This window comes from Ochotona curzoniae, unplaced genomic scaffold (assembly GCF_017591425.1).
Source record: "Ochotona curzoniae isolate NIBS_2020 unplaced genomic scaffold, NIBS_Ocur_1.0 contig_3819, whole genome shotgun sequence".
Taxonomy (NCBI): domain Eukaryota; kingdom Metazoa; phylum Chordata; class Mammalia; order Lagomorpha; family Ochotonidae; genus Ochotona; species Ochotona curzoniae.
Window position 1 is genome coordinate 6,208,865 of NW_024466004.1, and position 15,687 is coordinate 6,224,551.

Consider the following 15,687-nt stretch of genomic DNA (forward strand, 5'->3'; position numbering starts at 1 on the left):
GTGGTCGGGACATTCTGCCTCCTGGTGACAGTCACTTAGGTCCAAACCAGGCTAGGAGCCCTGTCTCCTGGAGGTCACAGGTTGTGATGCATTCAGGCATCCCCACAGCTGGAGGAGAGCCCAGTGCATAGAGGTTCAATACACATCCACTGAATGAATGAATGAATGAGTGAATGAATGAAATGGAAAGCGTTCCGGGCCTTGAGAGACATGCCCAGACATCTGGCACAGGTGTATAAACTCATTGTCCTCCTCCTAGCTGCCTGTCCTTGTGACCTGAACCCCCAGACACTCCTGCTGGTCCTGGCCCCTCTCCTGCCCTCTAACCCCATATTGCAGAAGACAACACAACAGTAAAGAAACCATCACAAACGGCTGCAGCGCCTCCATTCCCCTACAGAACCCCATCATACAGTCACTCCCCAGCCCAGCGCCGCAGTGACCAGTAGGATATGGCTCCACTATTAAGACCCATAATTTGTCTCTACAAGCAACAAAATTAACCAGAGCAGCTAATTAATCAGAGAATTGGGCCGCATTTCTGTTATTTTTAATTCCTCACCCACATTAATGCGCTCTTGGTTTACATTGGAGCTAATTCACATCCCGGTCTTGATCCCCTTATCTCAAGGCTGCCAGCTCCAGGCTGGACAGGAAGCAACTTGTGCTGCCGATTTCTCAGCCCTTCAAATCATCCCTAAGCACATTAGAGTCACAGCAACAGGATGTGTAATGAGACAGCTCTACTTTGCTTTGATACTTTTAATTACCAGCCTGAGAAGGTTAGGGAGGGTAGGAGAAGAGAGGGGAGGGGAAGGGGGAGGGGAAGAGGGAGGGGAGAGGAGAAGGGGAGAGCAGAGAAAATGGGAAGGGGAGCCCAGAAGAAGAACCTGGGGCCTGATGGTGCAACCCGGAGCAGAAATCATTTCACAACTGGTCAGCTCCTCCCTGGGCTCCCAGGGGGAGACCATGTGAGGGGTTCTGATTCAGTGCCCACAGAGGAAGGTGACTCTCTCAGGGAGTCCCTTCTCCCCCATGGAAGGCTGTGGATGCCCAGAGGGAACTTCACGAATGAGGAGATGCCTACTGGAGACTTGATCCTTCTTCTCACAATCACGTAGTCATTCGTCAAACAGTTGCTGAGCATCTACTGGGTTCTAGATACTGTTCCAGTTCATGATGATACATCAACGGAAAAAAAAAATAGATGGTAATTCTAGATCCTGTGGAGTATTGGTCCCAGAAGGAAAACAGGGACATGTACAACACGCATAGTGCATAAGTGTGTGGCAGAGATTGTTCTTGTTAAGGAATGATTAGCCACGGGGCTGTTGAATCTTCAAGATCTGTGTGGCAAGCAGCCTTGAAAGCTAGAGACAGTGTCTCCTTAGCAGCTTCATATGCTTGTGCTTACTGGAGCAAACGATGCACCTGCCTACTGCGTGTTATAGAAAGATGCAGGTTCCTCAAATCCAAGGACCTGTCCTTCTGAGTCACAAGTTCTCAACAACACCACTGCTTGCCTTGGGCATTTAACTAGCTTCAGCAGGACTTTGTCCTGGCAGATGAAGGTAGCCCCCGTGCTGTGGTTGCTACATACTGCTGCACCAGGAGCGCTCCTAGAAGCCAGAGGCAGTGTTTGGGGAGAAGGCAAGCACACAGGGCTACTGTCTGAACATCCCTGACCAGGGTACCTCACATAGCCACTGATGATGACTCAGATTTCCCATCAGTCACTGCAGGCCCCGATGTCCCAGCATCATGCCATCTTCGTTCAGCTATTGCTGGTGTGTTCTCCCTGAGTGGTGAGCCCAGGGCACAGCCCACATCTCCAATCTGTCACACACCTGGCACACTGCTCTGCTCATCATCACCTAATCAATACTTTCTTGGTGACAACAGCAAGCCTCCTACTCATGCCAAGCACAGCATCTGTCCTTAATTCAGACTGTGGATGAGTTGGGAATGAAGGTGGAAGTCACTCTGAGGCTGGGGCTGCTGGGGGAACAGTGTCCTCCTGTGTCACCTGCCCCAGTCACACTCACAGGCCCTCCCGTGCTTAGTGGTGCCATTGTCTCCCACCCCCCAGGTGGAGCCTGGCACCTAGCCATCCTTTCCTCCACCCAAGCCTCCCAGGGGAGAAGGCAGTGGGGAAGCCTGGTTAAGTACTTCCCATGTCTGCATCCTGCTCCCAGCCTCTGCCACTATTATTGGTAAGTGAACCAATTTTCTCTCCTGACATCTGTAGCTCTTAGCAGTGAATATATTTGAAAAAAAAAAAAAACCTTTATGATTACTTGAAATCTTCCCTGCAATTTGATGTCTGATATTTCTCTTTACTCACTGAATGATTCTTTTAACTCATTATTTCTTACTCACAGACCTGCCCAGCTCCCTCGCCAACACACATCACCACGGCTGGCTATGCAGGCTGCCTCTCACACACATGAACCCACCCTCCCTCTCGGCCTCTACTGTCCAACACCCACCCCCACCAGCCTGGAAACATCCCCTTCTCTGAGCCTCAATTTGCTGGGAAGGAGGAATTCTTGGTAGAGATGGGTCTCTTCCTCCCCCACCTATGGCAAGCTGCATACATGTCACCCCCTGCCTGTCCTCCTGATTGTTTCCAATTCCTTCCAGAACACTTTGAGCTCTAGCCACAGCAAGGAAAGTGACTTTGCCTCCAGGGGAAAAATACAGTTCAGGGGATTAGTAATTATACCAGTGATTGCAGTAACAACACAAATTAGAACAGGGCTTGAAATAATCAGCTGCTGCTACTGCGGGGTCGGGGTTGGGATGGAGGGTACTCAACTGCCCACTGGATGCTGAAGTCCTCGCTGCAATGACCCCTCTTACAGTGGCAGTGGTGGCAGTGGAGAGGGATGGTAAGGCTCTAATGATACAAAAATGTCCCTGAACCCCAGCTGACTCCGTGTGCCAGATACCAGGCTCCCAGGCTCATAGAGCAAGCTCACCCACAACAAATATTTCCTCTTGCCATCTCATCAGCAGCTGTCAGGGTACCCCCTTGTCCTAGACCCAAATCCCCCTTTCCAGGGGTGTCTGTCACCATGCCTCCCATTCATTCATGCACTCACAGTACACCTGACACATGCCAAGGAGTGCACCTAGAGCTAGGAGGGCTGAGAGGTACAAAGCCAGAACCTGCCTCATGAGCTCCTGTCCAGCATGGGAAAGGACAGAGGAACAGCTAGGACTCAAACTCTCATGTGGGTTGCCTGACATGCAAGCAGCGGCTTAAACCACTGTGCTACAACACTGGCCCCATAAATAAATGTCTTCTAAAAGATGTGTTTATGCTTTGTAACCAAAAATGTTTGAAATACTGGCATGTAGGTTTTCAAAAAAGTGAAGAAACGTGTCTTATAAAAACAATGCACAAATTTCAAATTTTTAGAGTAAAAATTAAGCCCCTACTCAGAATGTCCACATCCCCTGTCAGAGTGCCAGGTTCAGGTCTTGATTCTGCTCCACATTCCAGCTTCCTGCTGATGCACATGTTGGGAGGCAGCAGGCAATGGCCCAAGAACTTGGGTCCCAGACACCCATGTGAGAGACCTAGACTAAGTTCCAAGCTCCAGGTTTGGGGCCAGCTCAGGCTTGTCTGTTCCAAGGATTTGGGGAATTCAACCAGCAGATGAAAAGACGTGTGTGTGTGTGTGTGTGTGTGTGTGTGTGTGTGTGTGTGTGTGTTTCTTTGCCTTTCACAAAAATTAAAACATTAAAAAAACTCTTCTAATAACTTTTTTACAAAATAATAATAAAATGCTAAACTGCATGAGATCGTCCCATGAAATGCTCACATCTGCAGTAAAGTCAGTTTCACGTGCCCCAGGGTAAGCTGTGAGGATATGACTTGGACTCCAAGCTGCTGCTGAGGGCAATATTGGGGAGCAGTCACAGAGTGAGGAGGGTACATGCTGGGGCAGTGGCTCCCTAAAATAGAATTGAACCCATGGGTCAAGCTGGTAAGCATGCACCCAGAGTAAATGGCCAACCATAAGACCTCACCCAGCCACTGCCCTCCTCATGGAGGGGGATTCAATTAATGAGACCAGGACAAGTGATTGGGCAAGGTTTTGGTAAGAGAAAACTGCCTTTTCTATCTCCATGTGAGAGCAATTCTGTGTGCATCCACATGTGTGTCCCTATGTGTGCACACAGGTGTATCATGTATGTGTGAGTGTGTGTGCATGCTTGCATACGTATCTGTGTTTAGACAAAGCTGATTTGCATTCCCTGCATCTGCAGCTTGGAGACACAGGGCTCAGGATGATAGATCTACTGATTAGCACTTTCATTCCTTTATAGACGTGAAACTAAATGAAATGTTCCTGTTTGAGATATGTTTTCCTGGAGGCAGACACCCTTGCCACAAACATGACTGGACAGCTCTGTGCCATGATCTTCTGGAAGTTTGGGCAGGCTTGGAGAAAGGACCCAGCCCTGTGTGGCCTTTTCAGAACAGAGGGCCCCCAGGAACCCGAGCCTGTGGGATACATGGCCTCTTGAAAGCGAAGGGTGTGGACTTAGGCTGTCTCTGAAAAACTTGGGTCCTTGCTGGCCATGAAAGCCCCCTGAATGATATTCCCCCACCCCCACCCTGATCAGGTGTTTTTCAAAGCTGATTTCATAGGAGCCCTGCCTAAGGAGTCTGTGTCTTAACAAGCAGCTCAGAGAATTTTGTTTTCTGCCCACTGACCTACTAGGGTCATCTCCAGGCCTTGTCCCCTGGCCAGGGCGACCATCTGGACAAGCTAGGCTTCCACAGAAAGTTGCAAAGTTGCCCAGCTGTACTACACCCTGGTCACCTCATGTGTCTCTCTGGGTTGGGGGAGACCCTTCTGGGTTGAGCATTAGCCCTTTCAGATGAGGTGGGGCTTGTACCCTTTCATGTCCTTGTCAATGCCACCTGCCAAAGATTCTCAAAACCTCTGTCCCCCCCGCAACACAGACACGTGGACAATTGGATGAGTTGGGTTTATTGTGTGGCATCCAGGACAACATGACGGATCATGGGATACCCTAGGAAGAGGACAAAACTGGAGATACGTTATCGGATTGGGCTTTGGTTAAATGATTTGGGGGGAGCTCCAAGCAAGCCAACTGAAAGTTGGTAGGATCCGGTGTGTGGGGCAGGTGGCAGGTTCTAGAACAGGGTACCACAATGACTTTAATCTCCAGGAAGGGACAGACCACAACAAGGCTGCAACTGCAATTGGCAGAGCAGCTGTCAGTCACAGAAGCTTGATGAGGGCCCCGTGAGTGTCTTGGTTGTCTGCCCGCATTCAGACAAGACTGGGACAGACTTGATCTGTTCTTGTCCCAGGGGATCTCGTCCTATAAAATTGTCCATGTGCAACAGGAGGATGCCAATGTCATTTGTTAGACTTCCGGGGCTGCTTCTCTCTTTCTTACGACCCTCTTACCTGCCCACCTAGGGAGACTGGGCTATTGCACCCCATCTAAAAAAAGGACAAAACAGCCCATCAAACCAATCTTTTCTCTCCTGTCTCCTCTCCCCTCAACTCTGACTCGAGGCCAACTTGCACCAACAGAGCGCATAGATTCTGATACTTCCTCTGTGCTCTCTCCCTGGGAGTGTAGTTCCCATCTCATCTCTTAATCCACTGCTTCCTTCCCCAACTTTAAACCATGCCTCTGCAGAGGAGATAAATCCCTCTTTGTTCTGTTGAGCCTTGATTCCCTATGGGTGTTCATATGCTTTGCTCCTGTACAGTTGTGACTGTCCCTGATGGAGGCCCCTAAGCCACTCTCTCCCTACATCCTGTGGTCCATGTGCACTCTTACAGTAGAAGACTGAGGCTGTTAGATGATCTGTAGGGTACAGAGGTGGATGGCGTTGGTTTTGGCCATGGTGGCCATAGTGATGCTGATCCCAGCAAGAGAGACAACTCTAGGACTGGGGTGGGAAGGAGATGGGAAGTAATGTGGTGGATGTGGTGATGAAGATGACAGTGCTCCTGTTGGGAGCTGTGGTAGTGAGGATAATGGTGGGAGAGGCAAGACAGAGTTGACAGCCATTAAAGGCATGGAGGTGGTAACAGCGATGGTGATGAAGATTGGTTTGCAGATGGAAATCTTGAAGGGGCTATCACAGAATCTGGTATTCCTCAAATCATTTAACCTAAGCCAGCTTCCTTTGGTTGCTTGTGGCAAACAGCGATGCAAAAGGAAGCCAGTGTGAGAGGGCTGTCTTCCATGTCTGCAGTCCCAGGGCTGGCCGCATTTCCAAGTCTGTGGAGAAGAGATTTGGGTTACTGTGGCATGTCTAGAAGCATCCTCATGTGTTCTCTAATGGGCCCTGACAGCTGTGAGGCATCTGAAAAGACTCGAGAGACCCAAGTATTACAAGGCTTGTCTTGTGGATGAAGACGACAAGAAGAGAAAGGGCATGGAGCGCCTAGACCAGGTCTGTCCTGTGAGGCAGGGACATACTGAGCAGATGGCTAGACCAGAGCACTCAGAAGCCATTGTGCAGGAAGGTTTGGGGGAAGTGAGTTCCAGCAAGCAAGAGGAGTAAGGCATGTAGGACTGGCAACCTGGGGATGGAACATGATTGAGGCTTCCAGCCAGGTCTTCAAGAAGACACCTCGAGGCAAGAGAGCCCTGACTCAGCTCAGGGATACCCCAGTAATGCAGTCACACTCATCGTGCCCTGGGGCACCCAGTGGCTGATCTCTGGATCTGGGTCTGGGGCAGAGGCTGCCACACTCCATGCTGGGAAGTCCTGGCCACAACACCCTGTCTGACCATCATGACTTTGTTCCTCCATGGGACACTCAGGAATCAGAGGCACGGAGGTCAAGAAGCCTGAAATTGTGATGGGTGCCCAGAGTTGTTGGATGTGGGGGACAGGGGGGACAGGGGTGCTCTGTATCACACAGGATCCACTCCAGAGGCCACAAGCTACTTTAGGTAGTTCCTACAGACAGAAGTGAAGACAGGGAATTGGCTACATCAGGGTTGGAAGAGCTGGGAAGCTAAGAGAGGTTAGCAAGTGCAGGGGCCTCTGTGACCCTTAGGATTATCAGTAAGGAGAACCAGAAGGGCCTTTCCTGGAAGTTACCTGTCACAGCTGTTCTGCAGGAACCAGAACCACACTGGGCGCTCACCCACTGAGAAAACAACTGAAGCCCAGAACAGGAAGGAGAAAAGCTTTTCTGCCCCAGTGGTCTCCTATTATTCTTCTCGATGGGCCCTACAAACAGGCCCGTTGACAAGGTAGGTTGAGAAATGAAGTGGACAGAGAGGTAGAGCTATGATTTCAATGTTTTTGTCCTAGTCAAAACTCATGTCAAGAGGCCGGTATAATGGCTCAACCAGCTACTCCTCTACCTCTAGACATGGGCATCCCATATGGATGCTAGTTCGTGTCCCAATTGCTCCACTTCTAATCCAGCTTGCCACTTACAGCATGGGAAAGCAGTGAAGGATGGCCCAGAGCTTTGGGATGCTCCACACACTTTTGAGATCCAGAAGAAGCTGTTGACTCCTGGCTTCAGATTGGCACAGCTATGGCTGCTATGGCCATTTGTGGAGTGAACCAGCAGGTGGAAAATCTTTGTCTCTCAATTTGTCTTGTCAGTGAAAATAAACCTTTTTTAAAAATCATGTTGAAATTCATTATTATTATTACATAGAGGCAAACAGAGCTCTCTTCTGTCCACTGGTTCACTCCCTAAATGTCTGCAACAACCAGGGCTAGGCTAGGCTGAAGCCATGAGTCCAAATCTCCTTCAAAGTCTCCCCTTTGGGTGGAGGCACCCAACTACTGAAGGCATTGCTGCTTCCTCCCATGGTCTGAATTATCAGGAAACTGGAATGAAAAGCTGGAAGTGGGATTCAAACCAGGCGCTCCAAGCTGGGATGCAGGTATCCTAACAAGTGGCTTAGCCGGTCAGGTCAGTCAAGGACCCATGCTTCAGGTTGAAATGTAATCCCCCATGCAACCTGGGGAGGTGCGGGTGTGGGAAGTAATTGAAAGGGATTTTATAAGAGGACTTGCAGGATGGAATGTATCCCACCCACCCTTCCACTCCTGCCACATGAGGAACAGTGCCCTCACTTTGGGAGGTGCCACCTTGAAAACAGAGAAAGATCCTTGCCAGACACGAAATCTACTGGTGCCTTGCTCTTGGATTTCCCAGTCTCCAAAACTATGAGAAAGAAATGTCTTTTGCTTGTAAATGACTCAGTACGTTAGCATTGTGTTAGAGCAGCTCAAATAGACTGAGATGGAAAGAAAGAGATCTGAAAGCAAATAGGCATTGGCCACGGCATGTTGCCAAGCAAGTTGAACTCTGTTAAAATCTCACTCCTGCTTGCACACCTCCCTCATGGCTTCCAAAAGCATGACAGTCTGGTAGATGGAGACCAAATCATTCATCTGGGCTGCAAACACAGGAAGGATCCAACACCTCATGCTTGAATTTAGCTGACATATTGTGTGTCAGTCAGAGATGGCCATGAGCAGCCCGGCCTCCATCCCATGGTGGTGGGGAGGAGCGGAACAGATGTCCACAGAAGAGATCACTCAGACTCCTCCGGTCTTATTCAACAGAGCTGCCTCCTCCCCAGGATGACACAGGGAGAAGAAATAGGAAGGCAGGTGCTACTTCTCTGAGAGAGGCCCTTCCACACACAACCTCACAGTGTCCAGCCAGCCATGCTGCCATCCCCCACCAAATGACATTCAATCTCCCTTGAAAGTCATCAGTAATGAGGACCCTTCCACCCAAAGTAGCCCATCTCACCATCACACCGCTCTGATGGTTAAACCAGTTTTCCTACAAATGCTGCTTCTCCCTGTGGGGAAGTATCTTGTCTTTTAAGACATTACTTCTAAACAAGTCCCTTTCGTAAGCTCTCCTGGGTCCACAGGTAACCAATGATTTGGTCACCAGTCACTTCCTCCTGGACAAGGTGAATGTCCTTTCTAAGGAGAGCAGCTAGAAGCAGCGACCACAAGGCATCACCCATCGCTGCTCATCCTTAGGTTGACAGAGGCCACCTCTGTCCACAGGGACTTCGTATTCATTACCTTCAGTCCCTTCAGTCCTACTTAGAACTGGGGAAGGTGAGGTACAGAGGGGCCATGACTGCCCAGGGTCATGAAATTAGTAAGACACTCGGGTGACAAAGCCCACCATCCTCCTGCTACAACCTACGTTCCCAACACCACCACATGCAAAGCATGAAATGAGCCATTGCAGCCATGGGGAGGCCCTAAGAAGCCTTGTGAAAGCCTGCCTATCGGGCCCAGCGCGGTGGCGCAAGTGGTTAAAGGTCCTCACGCCCTGGATCCCATATGGGCGCCGGTTCTAATCCCGGCAGCCCCGCTTCCCTTCCAGCTCCCTGCTTGTGGCCTGGGAAGGCAGTCGAGGACAGCCCAAAGCTTTGGGACCCTGCACCCGCGTGGGAGACCCGGAAGAGGCTCCTGGCTTCGGATCGGCATAGTATCGGCCCGTTGCGCTCACTTGGGGAGTGAATCATCGGACGGAAGATCTTCCTCTCTGTCTCTCCTCTCTGTATATCCGCCTTTCCAATGAAAAAATAATAAAAATAAATCTTTAAAAAAAGAAAGCCTGCCTATCGACAGGGCGTGAGGAAGGATAAGACAAGAGGAGTGAGAGGGATTCGGGACTCTGGGTCCCTTCCCCACCCAGACTCAGGATGCTCCAGTGGTATGCGACTTGGAGCTGGAGCTCCCAGCCTCCTTTCTCCTCTCAGTGAACCCACAGGAGCAAAGTGTACACAGTAGCAGAAGCTCCTAGCTTCTCACCAACAGGAAACCCTAGAACACTGAGCCGCTGTTTCCTCGTGTTTATTTTACTATGTTAGGCAGATAGCTTTGGTAGGAATGCTGTGCTCTGAATGTAGCCCAATAAAGCCCTCAGCTGTTCCCAGTGCCTGAGACAGAAAAGAAATCATGTGTTAGTAATTCATCAGAGTGAACATGAGTGAACATGAGTGTGAGTGTGTGTGCATATGTGTGGCCAGCTGAAAGCAAGTCTCATCGTTCTCATTTATAGCTTCTGATACCATTAGACAGAAATCCATTCTTAAGTGAAATATTGATGGGCTGACTCTGCAATCTTAAACGTGTCTCTTAAATGGCTGTAATTAAGGCTGGCAAAGAGTGGTGGCAGCAGAGAGAGAAGACTGTTGTTGCTGATCCTAAGCCTGAGAACACATTCAAGGGTATATGTGCGCGCATGCACACACACACACACACACACACACACACAGCTAACAGTCAGTAGCCCCTAACAAGGCTGACCGCCAAATTCCTGCAGTCAGACAAAGGCAGCTCAGACTCCTGCCCCACTCAGAACCCCTTTATCCACATTCACTTCAGGATCCGATCCAACTAGCCTGACCTGGTAGAGAGACCACATGATTCTCCAAGGAGCCACATCTGTTTGTCACCTGTACATCCTTCAAACCAGGCCTTCAAGACAAGAAGGAGCAGACAGCAGGTTAAAGTGCCATTTAGAGCCTCAGCATCCCATATCAGCATGCAGTGAGTCCTGGCTGCTCTGCTTCCCAGCCAGCTGCCTACCAACGCCCCCGGGAAAGCAGCAGAAGATGGCTCAAGTGTTTGGGGCCCTGAGACGCACATGGGACATCCGGATGCAGTTCCTAGCTCCTGGCCTCAGTCTAGCCCAAATCTGGTTTTTTTGCTTAGTTAGGGAGCAAATCTGCAAACGGAAGATCTCTCTCTCTCTCTCTCTCTCTCTCTCTCTCTCTTTCAAACAACAAAACAATTTTTTTTTTTTTAAATAAGAAAGGACAAGGAGGTGCCTGTCCCCGGGACACAGCCACAGCCCTCAGTTTGGAGGTAGCCCCCAAGCAGCAAAGGTGACAGAGACTGCTTGTACCTCCACGGGCAAAGGGCCTGAGCACATGCGCACACAGGGCTCTGCTGGCCTAGGGACTGCACAGCTGTTTCTTCTTCTTCTGAGTGTCTATTTCCTCCTTGTATGTCCCTCCTTCCCTCCTTTCCACATTCCTCCTTCTCACCCTCCCTCCATCTCCCCTTCCTTCCTTTTCTCCCTCTCATCCTACCTTCCCTCCCCTTTTTGTCCCCCTTTTCTCAGACAGAATAGGACACCCAGATAAACACCTGATCAGAAGGGCTTTCATCAAAACCCTAAACACTCAGCTGTTGCCCGAACCACTTTCCTAGGGCTCAGCTCCATCGTTTATTAATGCTGCAGAGCACATGGGAGCCATTGGGGAGGAGAGAATTCAACAGATCTAGATCCAAGGGCCATTTCAAATTCCCAGCTGGCTGTGTGATACTTTGCAGCCTTGTTTGCCTCACCTGTGAAATGGGCACTGTGGAGCCTATGGCTGGCAGGAGGTATGAGGACCAGCAAGTAGGTCAGCCTGCAAGGACAGTGTGGGCTTGCACACAGCATAGACAGGTATCATGGAAGCTACCACCAGGGCTTCAAGGCCAGGGCCAGCCCTTGCTGAGTACACACTGCTCACACAATCCTTGGCTTAGTTTTGCTTTCCACAGGTAATCCACTAATGTGATGGCTCACAAGCCAACAGCTGGGAATGCATCCGCACTGCCCAGCATGAAGCAGCAACAGAGAAAATACACCAGGAGACGTTGCCACCCACACAGTCCACTCTACAAAATTTGCCTCACCAGAGGCCGTTTGCTTCCCAGGCTTCTCATGTCCAACTGGAGGAGAAGCCAGGCAGAAATTTCCTGGGGCCTGTGGTTCTCCAAGAGTGTGCTGTGCACCTGTGCATCTTTCATAGAAGGGTGTGGCGCTTACCTCCAGGCTCTCATGAAATCCTTATGCTGAGGAACACACAGTTCCATCCTCACAGAGTTCCAGCCTATGGGGAGACATAGCCCCAGTCTGAGGGGAGAGACACATTCAGTCTATCAGTGAGAGGTAAACGGAGAATACAGGAACCCATTTAACAGCTCTTGTACCCAGGCACAGTGTGCCCAGTGAGCTCTGGGTCCCTGAGAGAGATGTAGCTGACATGAGGCCCTGGCAGAGGGCTGCAGGCTGGGCACAGCCTGGGCCACCCCTAACCCACAGCCACAAAACTTTAGGGTTCATGCTGAATTCTGGAGGTACATGGTTGCTTGGGCAATTAGTATTCTAAACATGAAATTAATTTATCCTACAAATATGAGAACCTAGTAATTTGTTTCACTTTTATTTTATTGTCAGATAGGATTCATTTTCTACATGATTTTATGGTTGGATAGGATTCATTAGAAATTTTCCCCTAACTACTCCTCTTTAAAAAAAAGTTCTGTCTTCCGTGTATGCAATGCTTGAGCTGGCCTTAGATTTTCTTCCTCTGCTTGCCTGCCAAGTGCCCATTCCCGCACAGTCAGTGCCAAAGCCCTGGGGCTGCTCCGCACCTGCACCTGAGCTCCAGGGCCACGGGGAGTTCAGTCTTTCCAGAAGCCTCTGGCATGGGACATGAGACAACGAAGTGGTTGGGAGAGGCATAGCTGGTGGCTCCGCTGTATTACCAACACTGTGAACCTCTCTCTCACAAGAATAAACATGCTTTCTCTAGTGCCCACCTATGCCAGATGCCAGGATTTGTTGTATGAATTGGGCCACCTGCTCTTACTTCGATCTCTGTCTTCGCGCTCCCTGCCACAGACTCTGACCCCCACCTCACGCATGCCATCCACCTGTCTGAACATGAGCTCTGAATGTCACTGCCGGCTGGTTTTCCAAGGCTTTTCAGCTTTGCCCAGCCTCTGCTTTGCGTGTGCTGCTTCCTGGCCTGGGATGCCCTCTAGTCAGGCCCCTGTGTGTCTTCCTCTGCCCACCTCCCTGATCAGATGGTATCTCCCTGAGGACTTGCACACATCCTCCCCATCACCTTCGCTGGGGGCAAGCACAGGAACCTGGACCCCCCTCCCCCCATCACATGGGCAGCTCCTGTTAGCCAATCCCAAGATGCCTCTCTCATCAGATTGGATGACAGCCGTTTGCATCAGAATGGATGAGACTGCATCTTCCCCCCCCCATCCCCGCATCAGACTGGAACTTCCTGGAGGACACAGGCTAGATCTCCCCGATAAACAGGGTGAAGTCGGACTGACTGGGCTCTGCACAAAGGCAGGGATGTGTCTCTTTGCTATCTTGGATCTCCTTTGCATAATTACCATTGATGCCTGTCTTTCCTTCTGCGTTATAAGATGGTGGAGGAGGGGAAGGGGACAAGGACTAGGCTGAGCTGTTGACTGTTCTATCCTGCCACACAGACATGTCCACTGCAGGGAACAAATACAACAACGTAATGCTCCTGTCTCAGCAGCCCTGGGTTTCCAAACCCAGATGTCTGTGAGCCTGAGGGAGTTCCCAGGGACATGGTGAATGTTTGCACGTGGGACTTCTAATGGCCCTGTGAGGGGGGCACATCACAGGATACAGAGTACAGAGAACAGAGGGGTGAGGAAGCTCTCTGGGGGGTCGGTTTTGCTCCTCATCAGCTTACAGCTCTGGGCTGCTTCTAAGTGTCCCTGTACCTTGACGTGTGAGAAGGTGGATTAGTAACAGCACCCACCCCAGGGACGTGGCCCTTATAATAAAGGAAAACTGCCTAGAACTGTGTCAACACTCAGCTGACACCAGCTACAACCATTGCCACCAATGTCCGCAAAGAAACCAAGGCTTCAAGAGGTTCCCTAAGTTGTGCAAGGTTCGGAGACCATCTCCAGCCAAACAGAGCCAAGACACCTGGCTGTGAACCTCTTGTCTGAGCTCTGGTGGCCTGCAAACCCCCATCCCTTCTAGGCCACAGAGTTTGGACTCAGCCAATCAAGAAGCATCTCAAGTGGTCTTAGGAAGATGAGTCACTTCTAACTTTACAGCCTGAGAAAAACTGACTTGGGAGGAACAAGCCCTGCTTCTGATGAACAAGCAGAGGAAGGATGAGCGGAAGACCATGCCAGGTGAGTCTCGGCCTTCAGGAGAGGCCACTGTGCTTCTTGTAGTGCGCCCCAAGATTCTATCCAGAAGGCTCTACCCACTCTGACTCTCATCTCCACCACTCTATGCTTAATTACACAGGCCAGACCTGCTCCAGCCACAGGACTTTTGCACATCTCAGGGCAGGAACCCAAAGCCATCAAGTGAGGCCATGATGAACTAGAAACACACTATTTTGTCACCAGTCATGTCTTTCTAGAATTGTGCCTGGATGGAAGGTGTTTCTACCTAATACAGGAGTTGGAGATAAGGTTAATTTAAGTCCCTTGAGAAGCTGATGCAAGAATTGACAGAGGGAAGAAACAGCTGATGTGGGAGAAAGGGAGACAGATGGAGGAGGCTAGAACTGTGCGATGGTAGTGCTGGGCTGAGCAGAGTCGGTGGAAGAAAGGAGGGAAGGAAGGAAAGAAGGAAGGCAGGAAGGTGACGGAGAAAAATCTCAGATAGCATCGGGCCAACCTTTGTGTTGGCTCCGCCAACCATCCCAATTAGTCCACGTCTGGGAGCAGCCTTAGCACCATTGCAGCAGTGAACTCACCACACAGCAACATGGCCAGGGCTGTCACGTAGCTTCGATCCTATGGGAGGGCAGAGAAGTGTATTTTCAAGGCTGCCAAAGCTGGACCCCTGTCCCTGAGAACCGTTCCTTTCTTGGTGCAGGGACATGTGAGGCGATCTGGGATTCCCTAGCATGAGCTGCAGATGTGATGGAGGTGGGGAGCAGACACCTTCAACAGGCCCCCAAAGATAACAGTCCATCACTGTGTGGGATCCCCTGTTCTGCTGCAATCCTGCAGTCAGACCTCTTGGACCAAGTCAGAGAGAGACCAAAATCAACAGTCAGGCAGCCCTGAGCAGAGAACCGGGTTCCCAGCAGACCTCTGCACAAGGCAACCCCAGCTCCCAGCCGGCTGTTCTCCCTGCACAGGGAGGCGCCTTCACACTCAAGCATGTACAGGCAGCACAGGAACCACCGCAAACCAGCCGCCCCAAGCCTGAGCTGAACTCCTTATGATCTACCTGCCAAGTGCCCTGTCGCCCGCCCCCTCTCCCAGCTCTGATCTGCTCCGTGCACATGCGCGAGCTCTACTGCAGCTGTAATTTGCTGGTTACATAACACGCGTCTGCCCTGGTGGTGAGTCTGGCCCGCTGGAGAGCTTCCAAATTACTAATCTATTATTCATGCCGTCCACAGTCTCTCTCTGCAGACGGCAAACAGAAGAAAGAAAAGCTACACGCGAAGGAAGAGAGAAGGCAGGGAAACGCAGGCGAAAGCAGGGGCATGCTTAGCCCTAAGCCTGCTGAGCTCGAAAGCGCCTGCAGCACCTACAGCCAATCAGGGGCCCCAGGGCTTCCAGGGTGGGCTGTGAGTTAGCTGTCTCAGCCTCGAAGACAGAGCACAGGGTCCAGGAATGACTCCAAACCTGGGGCCCAGCAAGCTGGGATGGGGAATGGGGAATGGGAGATGTATTGCAGTCCACCACGTCTGCCAGACTTTCCACACCATTGCAACTCCCAAAAGCAGAGCCTTCAAGACCAGGTCTCTCAGGACAAGAGATGTAAAAAGGAGAAGACGTGGCACCCAGTCAGAGGAAGAGGACACAGCCCTGTGCTCAGGGAGCCCCAGTTTGAGGGGGGAGACTTA